The following is a 10,948-nucleotide window of genomic DNA, read 5'->3' on the forward strand; positions in this document are numbered from 1 at the left end:
TTAGGGTGAAACCTAATAAAAGAATCCATAGATCGAGTTAATGCAACACTAGGGGTTTTAATTAGAAAGAGATTTCATTTAATCAACCTAGGGTTAGATGTTGTTAGTCTCGAGAGAGATAATAATATAACTTAGGGATTTCTATGGATCAAGTCAAGTGAATAAATTGTCTAATTTAGAGTCAATAATAAGTGAAGTCTAGGTGGATTTTTCCCTTGGGTATTGTCCAAATCTTTCAGTTTTCCCAAAAGTTATTTCCCCAATTTACTTTCTGTGCATTCTTAGTTTAGTAATTAGTTTAGATAAAGCAAACCCCTTTATTTTTAGGCTAAATAATAAAAAGAAAGTTAATACTAGTACTCTCAGTTCCTTTGGGTTCGACATCATGGTCTTGCCATAAGCTATACTACTGTTCGATAAGGTGCACTTGTCTTTGTCGTGGTAATAGTTAGTTTTCAAGAACGGACATTCATAAATTATAAAACTTATCACGATTCACACCACATCAAGTTTTTGGCATCGTTGCCGAGGAACTAAGATATTAGGAACACTTAATTTTTATTACTTTAGCCATTTATTTTATTGCAATTTAAATTTTATTTTGATATTTGTTACTAAATTTTCTTTTTCCTTCTGGTAGGTTTTTATAGTTTATGACTAAAAGAAACCCGTTGAGACCATTACTTTTTGATAGTGAGAGATCAATCACACAGCTCACAAAAACTGAAGAGAAATAAGGCGAAGCCTAAGATACACAGAGGGAGAGTAAGCGGACGATATTTTCACCACAACCAAGGAGATGGCTAAAAATCAGGAAAACCCGCTACCTCCTGCAATTGCTGCTGATCCAGTAAATTAGAATCCTACTCCATGCACTATGTATGATTATGCTAAACCTACTTTAACAGGAACTGAGTCATGTATAGTTAGGCCTGCTGTTGCTAAAAATAATTTTGAACTAAAACATAACACGATTCAAATGATACAATAGTTTGTTCAGTTTGATGGTTTGTAGGACGAGGACCCAAACACTCATTTGGCAAATTTTCTGGAATTCTGTGACACTTTTAAAATCAATGGTGTTTCTGATGATGCCATTCGCCTTTGGTTATTTCCCTTTTCGTTGAGGAACAAAGCTAAATAGTGGTTGAACTCGTTACCACAAGGGTTAATCACTACTTAGGAACAAATGACCAAAAAATTTTTACTTAAATATTTTTCGCCAGCTAAAACGGCTAAGTTGAGAAATGATATCTCTTCTTTTATGCAGAAGGATCTCGAAACACTCTATGATGCATGGGAGAGATACAAGGATCTCTTGAGAAGGTGTCCTCACCATGGGTTACCTTTATGGTTGCAGGTTCAAACGTTTTACAATGGTGTGAACCCCTCAACAAGGCAACTTATCGACACAGCTGCTAGTGGGACTATCAATAACAAAACATCTGAAGTGGCTTACGAATTTATTGAAGAGATGTCATTGAATAACTATCAGTGGTAAGTCATGAGAACAAAGCTGACAAAAGCAGCCGGTGTTTTCAACCTCGACACGGTTACTATGCTATCTAACCAGGTAGAACTTTTAAATAAAAATATTGACAGTTTATACGGTTCTACTCAGGTACATTCAATAATGAGATGGGATTCAAATGAAGGAGGAGTACACATAGAATATCAATCCTTCAATGCCAACATCGAGGAGGAACAAGTTCAATATATGGGTAACAATAATTCTAGACCTAAAAATAACCTATACAGTAATACTTATAATGCAGGTTGGAGGAACCATCCCAACTTCTCGTGGGGTAGTCAAAGGAATCAAAGGCCACAACATCCTCCGGGTTTTCAACAACCACCTTACCAGCAGGAAAAGAAACTGAACCTTGAGGAGATGCTAACAAAATTTATCTTAGTTTCAGAAACTCATTTTTAGAATACTGAGACAACACTTAAGAATCAACAAGCTTTGATTTAGGGGCTCGAAAGCTTGCTAAACTAACTTCTGAACGACCACAAGGTAGCCTGCCGAGTAACACTGAATCTAACCCAAGGGAACAACTCAATGCGATTACCATTCAAGACAAGGAAGGGTTAGTTGAACCTGAACCTGAACCGAGGCAAGGAATTATGGTAAGTAAAGGTAAAGGTGAGGTAGTCCACAGTGAGCAAAATCGGTAAGTAAAGAGTACAAACCACGGGTGCCATACCTCAATGCGACAAGGAAAGACCTTACAGATGAACAATGTGGTAAACTCCTTAAACTATTAAAGAAATTGAATATTAACTTACCATTTATTGAAGCTCTTTCGCAGATGCCAAACGCAGTTAAATTTTTAAAGTAGCTTTTAGCAAATAAGCGGAAGTTGGATGAGGCGTCGCATGTAGAGATGAATGCAGTTTGCTCAGCCATTCTGCAGAATAAGCTCGCCAACAAATTGAAAGATCCAGGGAGTTTTACGATTCCTTGTTTAATTGGTAGCTTAGATGTTAGTAATGCTTTGGCTGATTTAGGGGCTAGTATTAATGTCATGCCCTATAAAATGTTTAAACAACTAGGTCTTGGGAAACCCAAACAAACTAGGATGAGCATTCAGTTAGCAGATAAAACAATTAGATTTCCTAGGGGCATTATTGAAGATGTGTAACATCCTGATTTTCGGGTTTTTCGCGATTCCTGATATTTTAAGTAATTTTCTAAAATTTGGTATGTGATTATGGAATTCATAATTTGGGTGTGTAAATGGGCTTATGGAAGGCTTATGAGTTAGCCAAAACCCGGTTGAATTTTTAAATTTTGGACTTAGGAGTTAGGGGTTCTGGCTAGGTGCCCTTATATTAAGTTGTGGGTAAAGTGTATCACAAAAAGAGCTTTGGTAGAGTGGCAAGGGTGACGCCACTAAGCTCCTAAAAAGGTGGCGTGTGGAGCATAAGGGAAGACTTGGGATCGATTCCCTGTGTTGGCAAATAAGAGTATTTATTTTTATGTGCAGGAAGGGTAAGTGTTGGAACCTAAGTGGATTCTGTAAGAGGAGAGTTGGATCAAGTCAAACGCATGGATTAAGGAGGGATAAGGGGAGAGATTTTAGGGATTTGAGAGAAGGATAGAGCTTAGCCGTTTGGAAGAGGTTAGTGAGGGGAATTCGGCAGAAGGGTATTAGGTTAGTAATTTCGGCATTAGGGTCTTAGCTGTGCCGTTTTCTCCTTTGTTTTAGTTTTTTTCTCTTCTTTTTCTTCCCTAGCCGAATCTATCATCCTTCCTCTCATCTTTTCTCCCTTTTCTTTTTCAAAATCCAGCCTATTACTTTCCTCTACTCATTTATTATTTCTTTCTTTAATCTCTACTTCTGCCGAAATACCGTAAAAAGCCGAAATCAGTGAAGATAGGTGGGTGCCGATCTTTGTGACCAGTAACCTTTTCTTTCCTTTTCAATAGTTGGCGTTCAATTCCTTTACCTTTTAGGCATCCGGATTCAAGAGGAGGAAGACTGTGGTAAGTGTTCAAACTCTAAACAATTCCTAGTGTAGCTATGGCCAAAAGCTGAAACCCCTCTAGTTTAGGGAGGTGGCCGAATGTAGGTGTAGGCCTTATGGGGTCTTCTTTTAATATTTTTGGTTTATTTATTGAAGGAGCAGCAAGGTGTAGTGTCGACTTGGAGTAGCTTGGATTACCGGAGTGGCTAGACCTAGTCATCAATCGCGACAAAGGTAAGATTCCTAAGGCCATTATGGATGGTGGCCGAATGTGTAAGTATTAGTATTAGATGATTTGAGGTTTGGTTTAATTATGGGAAGCTGATTATTAACGATGGATTATAGGAGAAATTGTGTAGGAGATCTCGTCGAGGAATATCGCCAAACAGGTGTGTAACGAACCCTTTTCATAGCTTAAAGCGATAAATGCCGAAAAGCCGAAATGCCGAAATTCTGGCATTTCGAGGACTTGTGAGCAAGCGAACGCTCACTAGTTAGTTAGAATCGATGAGATGATGATCAGGAATAATGGAAACGGTAAGGACGTGTTTTTGGCATTCACGGTAAGTTGGGCCTCGAGGGGCTGAATTAGGGCCCAATAGGCTTTCGGGCCCATTTGGGTAAATTTGGTAGGAAATGGAAATCTGTTAAATTGCATGTTAAAACTGTTAATACTGTTATGAATATAGGATAAATGGGCCTAGATGACAGAATCGGCTAAGTAGGGCCCATTAGGGGTTTTTGGCCCAATAACTCGTTTTCGCTAAAAATGGGCCAGAATCACTGTTTGCACCCATGAATTGTTTGTAACCGTTAATGAACATGGAAACCCTAATTTTTGGTAAAATTACAAGATTACCCTTATAATATGAAAATGATCATTTTTCCCTAGGTAAAAATGACCATTATACCCCTAGGGTTTATATATGAACTTAATGCATAGGATTTTGATAAACATGATATGTATGATATGCACATGACATGTATGATATGCACATGATATGTATGATATGCACACGAGATGTTCATAAATGCATTGGGTTGGGTTTTTATATGGATGGAGGAAGTGCAAAAGGGCTTATGCCCCAGTTATTAAAAGGGCTTATGCCCCAGTTATTAAAAGGGCTTATGCCCCAGTTATTAAAATGGCTTATGCCTCAATTATTAAAAGGGCTTATGCCCCAGTTATAAAAGGGCTTATGCCCCAGTTATTAAAAAAGGGCTTTGCCCCAGTTATTAAAAGAGGCTAGGCCTCCAGTTATATGATAAAGCAGCTATGCTGCCAGTGGAGAGTTATGGCGGGGTGGGTCGAGTTAATCCCCACATGGTGTGTTGGTTGGTACGGGTGGAGAGTAGCGGATGGTGGGTTGAGTAGCCTCCCCAAATGGGTTGCATTCTTTCATTGACATTACATGTAACATAAAAATGAGCCTTTGGGCCGTACCGTTTACAGTAAAGGCTTCGGCCCAGTAATATGAAATATGAAAAGGCTTCGGCCCAGTGTTATGAATTATGAAATATGAAAAGGGCTATGGCCTAGTACATGTTTGAGATTGGTTTTGGGCTTAGACCCAACAGGCTGTTATTGTTTTGGGCTCTAAAAGGGGCTTGTTGCACACTGAGTTTCCAAACTCACCCCCTTTCCTTAACCTTGCAGGTGAGCCTTAACGTGGGGACTTGGGCCGGAGGGGATTCAGAGTAGCCACGGTGATTGTCTTTGGACTTTTAAATAAGCGTTGGTTTTCATTAGTTTCCCTTTAATTACTATTTATTTTTGGGTTGTAATAAGGCCATTTTAACTTTCCTTTTATTTCTTTTCAGGATTATTTTAATTTTAATAACTTCAAACTTGGTTGATAATTATTCAAATGGGCTAGACTTAGGACGTGTTTTCAAAACGATACTTGTTTTCAAAAGAGTTCAACACCACGATTAATTGATTTATCAAAGTTGTTCACTTAAACAAATTTAAACTCGATATAACAAAGTGTGGCTATGGTTGTGGGCATGTCTAGGATTGGATCCAATCAAAGAGCTTGGTACTTAAGCAGCCTTCATGGCTCACCTCCTCTATCTCGGATACCTACCTGGTGCCCAGCTTCCATACACCTTGTTAACTCAACAAAATATATGGTTTTTAAAACACTAAAACGGAATGTGGGTTTCAACTCCAATGTGGCACGTCAGATTCGGCCATAACGTTGGGGCTGGGTTTGGGGTGTTACAAGATGTACTCATTAAAACTGACAAATTTATATTCCCAATCGATTTTGTTGTTCTAGACATAGAAGAGGATAGTGACGTACCTTTAATTTTAGGAAGGCCCTTTTAAGCAACTGCTAGAACTATAATTGATGTTAGTACAGGTGAACCCACCTTTCGTGTGTGTGATGAAACAATCACTCTTCAAGCTCGAAATTTTACTAATACTGATCATGTGGTGCAACCTTCTTTGCAGGAAACACGCTCAAAAAGCATACATGAGCCTTGTTCGAGTAACAACAAAGGACCCATCTATGAAGAACGAAGGCTAAAAATTGAGGAACTAGATAAACAGCGGACACAGAAACCAAGAGCACACAATAGACCAAAACCATGTCATGATGGGCTCAATGTTTCACCAAACCAACTTAAGGTTGGAGACAAAGTACTATTAGATGCAGCAGACCCTCGTATTGCCACTTCTAAACCTAATGGAGCAATCCCTCTTACGGTACTTAGCATTTTTTCGTATGTTACAGTCGAGGTAATTCATCCCAAATTCAACACTTTTAAAGTAAATAGTACTCGTCCAAAACCTTATTTTGATGAGATTGATAGCAGGAAGGAGGATTGTAAACTCCTCGCACCACCATGACCACCCAACAAGAGAGGAAAGTTGAGCTTAGACTCTAAATAAGAGTTTTTCGGGAGGTAACCCGAGCACTAATAGTGTTAACTTCTTTGAATTTTAGTTTTTAACATCTAATTCACTAACTGAGTCCTTGAACACAGGTTGTCCAAATCCACACGACCGGGCACACGAGCGTGCCTTAGACCGTGCCCATACCACGGGAGGCAACACGGCTGTGCGATATGGCCGTTTGAAAATAGAGCAAAATTTTTCCCAACACGGGATTCGAAAAGTCACCACGGCCGTGTGACATGGCCGTCGGCAATTCTGCCAAAACAACACGGGCGGGTGACATGCCCGTGTCTAGAAGCCGTGGTTGAAACTGAGCAATTAACACGGGCGTGTCGCATGTTCGAGACTGTGAAATTAACACGGGCGTTTGCATCCATACACGGGAGTGAGAGAAGCGAACAAGCAGGACACGGCCGTGTACACCAATACACCCAACGAACACGAGCGTGGCTGAATTTCAGAACGCGCCCCAAATTTAAAAATCACAAAACACACGGGCTAAAATAAGGGCACGCCCGTGTGCCCCAAAATCTATATAAACCCTTCACTATTCATCATCCCCTTCCCCAAAACCTAAGCCTAGCCACCGAAATCCTCTTCCCCATAGCCGACCGGCCACCCCTAGCCTTCTTCTCTTCTCCCTTTTTCTCCACTTTCTTTCCCCTCTCTCCTCTTCTCCCATTGTGTGACCCACAAGGCCCCACCACCCATGCCCGTGGCCGACCCCAACTGCACCCAACCTTTACGTCGTTGTTCCTCCGACTGCCGGTCCTCTTCTAACGGTTTTCTCTTCTCTTTTACTTTCTTTTGATGCTTACTAACATGATTTTTACCCTATTATTTTGCTACCAAATTTTTTATCATCCTTATTCTTAGGATTTATTTCACGTATTTAGAAACCTTCTATTACATTATTAGCTATTTCAATCTATTCTATGTTAAAATCTAGTCATACTATGCCATAAAATCTCTATTTGATTGTTTTTAGTCTTGTTAGTGTTAGTAGTTTTTTTTTGGTTGAATTTGTTAGTGTTGAATTGGTAAGTTGTTGGTATATGCTATCTTTTCTATTTGTTAAGCTATACTAGTAGTTTTTCTTGCAGATATATCATGACGAACCAAAAAGGCAAGAAGACTGTCGTTCCTGCCTCAAAGAAATGAAAAGGAGCAACATCCTCCTCAGGTCCCACTACCGAGATCAGGCACCCATTCCTCCAATTTCCACAAGGACCACAGGAGGAACTTTTCTAGATATTACGGGCCCGACCCATAGGTGTGGGTCGTTGCATCGACTAGACCGCTTTAGAGCAGATCCAATTGGCTGACACAGTTTGGGCTCTCCTAATGACTGACCCGTGGGGGCTCTTCTTCAAAATCATTGAGCTGACGTACCTCAAGCTCACACTCGAACTCTGTTCAACCTTCCACTTTCAAGTCGTTATGACAGAGTTCGACAATCCTAGAATGGTCCAGTTCCGTCTTGGTGGTTTAATCTGCCAATTGAGCGTACCTGAGTTCAGAGTCGTACTGGGACTATATACAGAGGATTTCATGGATGACGATGACTTCACCAGCCTCCATCGCCACACCCACTACTCTCCTTCAAACTTCTAGAGGGCCCTCATTCCTGCTTCGGCCACTTATGACCCTAGTCGCTCCAAGGCATCAGCTCTCACCCCATCCCTGATATATTTACATGCCATCCTAGCCCACAGCTTGACAGGGTGACGAGAGAGTACCGGCGTCAACAACACTAATGACGCCTACTTTTTATGGATAAGGCGAATAGACACGTGTTTGACCTCACCTATTTTATCGCCCTCACCATTCGCCATCAGAGAGAGCGGTACAGAAAGGGAGTCATTTCTATAGGCCTTTATGTGACTCGCCAGGCACGGTACTTCGGTCTCCTCAACACAACGGCGCAAGCATCCTCCCTCACCCTCATTAGTCAGATGTCCCCACAAGGCATCTTAAGAATGCTACATATGAGGATGATCAAGCGACAACGTGGATCTGATCCTCCCTAGTATTGCCTAGTCCAGTCAGCCGAGCAGGAGGACGCAGAGGACATTACTGATAATGTCCCTCCACCTCACGAGGATCCAGCCTCTCAGCCACCACCTATTCGTTGTCCATTTCACGCGGTGACTTCACTTTCTAACATCTCTGAGCGTCTCACTAGATTCGAGCAGCATTGTTTTCAGCGCTTTGATCACATTGATGCTACCTTACATTAGATTTGTCAACACCTTCACATCTCATCACCACCCCCACCTCGCGAACCATCTGGCGATAAAGATTTTTAAAGACTTTTTATTTATTATTTCTATTTTTACTTTTATCTTTATTTATATCTTTAAAGTACTTTTTGTTTTACTTCCCTTTAATACTATTTCATTTTTAGGTTTTATAATTAATATTAGATAATTTATGTTTTCTGCTATTTCTTTGTGAGTAATTGTGCTTCTTTATATTTCCTAAAGATTTAGTGATTTTATTGTAGTTATAAAGAGCTCCAAAGCTCACTATTGCTTAGGAATTTGCAACTCCACTGGAAAAGGTTCTCCACAACTACCATGTCCTGCTCAACCACGACCATAGCTACCACCAGATATAATATTATTTTGGAGCAAGACTTCTGGACTAACGAACCTCTACCACCACTAGAGTATCCTCATCCACTCTCATCATTGCCTTGGCCGATTATTCTCCATAACTCCAATTCAAGGAATTCATCCACAAATTTAGGAAGTTTCACTTCTCTCCCTCTATTATATCTATATTTTTCAGTAAATCTATCTTTGTACATTAAGGATAGTGTACATCTTAAGTGTGGGGGGTTATTCATATCATTATCAGAAAAAATCAATGAAATTTGTCTTGTTCTCAAATAATGTTCTCATATCATTATTAGAATAAATTTTGATTAACTTGTGATTTTTATTGATGTCTTGAATTAAAACATAGGCATTTATGTTGATTGTTTAAACTTTGAGGAATTAGAGAATTAAGCACGAAAAGTTGATTTTTGAGAATAAAAAATTTTAGGTTGTTTCCCCAAGTTTAGGTATTATCTTGAGTTGAAATTCACAGGATTAACATAAAAAAGCCATATTTTTGTGAGATCTTAAGCCTTTAGAGCATTTATTATTTCTTTCATGCTCACTTTTATTGTTGCTATGAGTGCGTCAATATTGATTTGTTATTCTAGAACTTGCTTCAATTATGCATGTCAAGACCACACCATTTGATTTGATATGTCGAGATGATAAAGGCAGTTAGGTTTAACCCACTCATTCCATAAAAGCCTACCTTAATAATTAACCCTTAGTGAACCCCCTTGAGCCCCACAACCCATTCATTGATCTGACCTCAATATTAACCCATAACCCATTATGTTGAAATCCCCTAAATTAATTTGATCCCTATTTTTGTCGAGATTTGATTTGAATAAATTGCTTAGCTATGTTTTATTTTTGATAATTAGTAAAGTTCTATGTTATTTTTTATTTGATCTTAAAAAAATAAAAAAAAACTTACATACATATTAGTAGTAATTCTTTGTTTTTGAGCTTAACTATTTAATTCCTTATTCCATGAAGAAAAGCTCAATTATAGGATCTTCTAATTAGGAATATAATTTGTCAGTTGTAGTATTTTTCTAGTTAGGTAATTTTTCAATTCAATCTCGATTCTAACCTTCTTTTTCAGTTTGTAACCACACCCCCTAACCAAAGCCACGTTACAACCCTCTAAAGACCTTTTGATTGATGTATCATCTCAATATATGTGGTGGAGATTTGATTTTCACGCAACCCTATGGTAATAACTTTTCATATTGACTGTTGAGTGCTAAATTTCTTGTCCTTAAACACCTCGACTGATTTGAGTGAATCTTTAGTAAGGATGTGAAACTCTATGATATTTTGAATCAAAGGTGATTACTTAGATGAAGGGAGACACCTATGTTTTCATGATAAAATGCTCAACTTGGAACGTTTGAAACTTTGATGTTCTTCGAGTTGAATTTTCAATGTATGATTACATATGTATTATTTTGAGATACTATTGATGAGAATTATAAGTTGAAAAGATTTTATTTTGATTGTGAGTTGAGGATTTTGCTTGAGGACAAGCAAATGCTTAAGTGTGGGGGTATTTAATAAACCGTAATTTATACATATTTTTATCCCATGCTTAGCATATTTTTGGATGAATTATCCTTAGATTTGGTGAATTTGATACTTCTAATCCTTTAATTTCATGTTTTATACTTAGGTGAGCATAAGAGAGTAAAAAGAGCGAGAAACTGGCCAAAAACGGAGAAAATGGGTCAATGTGGGAAATCAACATGGCCTAGACTTCCTTACACTGATAGACCACATGGCTGTGTCTATTCAACAGACTCGAACACTGGTTGAAGCACTTGCACACGGGCGTGTCACACGGGCATGCCCCTGTGGAACCCAAGTCTAGTCCTATTTGGAAAAGGCCACTCTTGAGGGTTTTGAAGCCTTCTAAAGCCTATATAAACACCCCAGGAGGTACCTAGAAAAGACGCACAGAGTA

The 10,948-nt window shown here is 39.1% G+C and overlaps 1 non-coding gene across 1 annotated transcript; it reads right to left on the bottom strand.

Annotated features, from left to right (window-relative positions):
• Nucleotides 1–1,237: 1,237 nt before the first annotated feature.
• On the bottom strand, nucleotides 1,238–1,344 carry LOC121210653 (small nucleolar RNA R71). The gene has a single exon (XR_005905767.1). It is a non-coding gene; the product is annotated as a small nucleolar RNA R71 (small nucleolar RNA).
• Between the last annotated feature and the right edge of the window lie 9,604 nt (nucleotides 1,345–10,948).

Source organism: Gossypium hirsutum, chromosome A11 (assembly GCF_007990345.1).
Source record: "Gossypium hirsutum isolate 1008001.06 chromosome A11, Gossypium_hirsutum_v2.1, whole genome shotgun sequence".
NCBI lineage: Eukaryota > Viridiplantae > Streptophyta > Magnoliopsida > Malvales > Malvaceae > Gossypium > Gossypium hirsutum.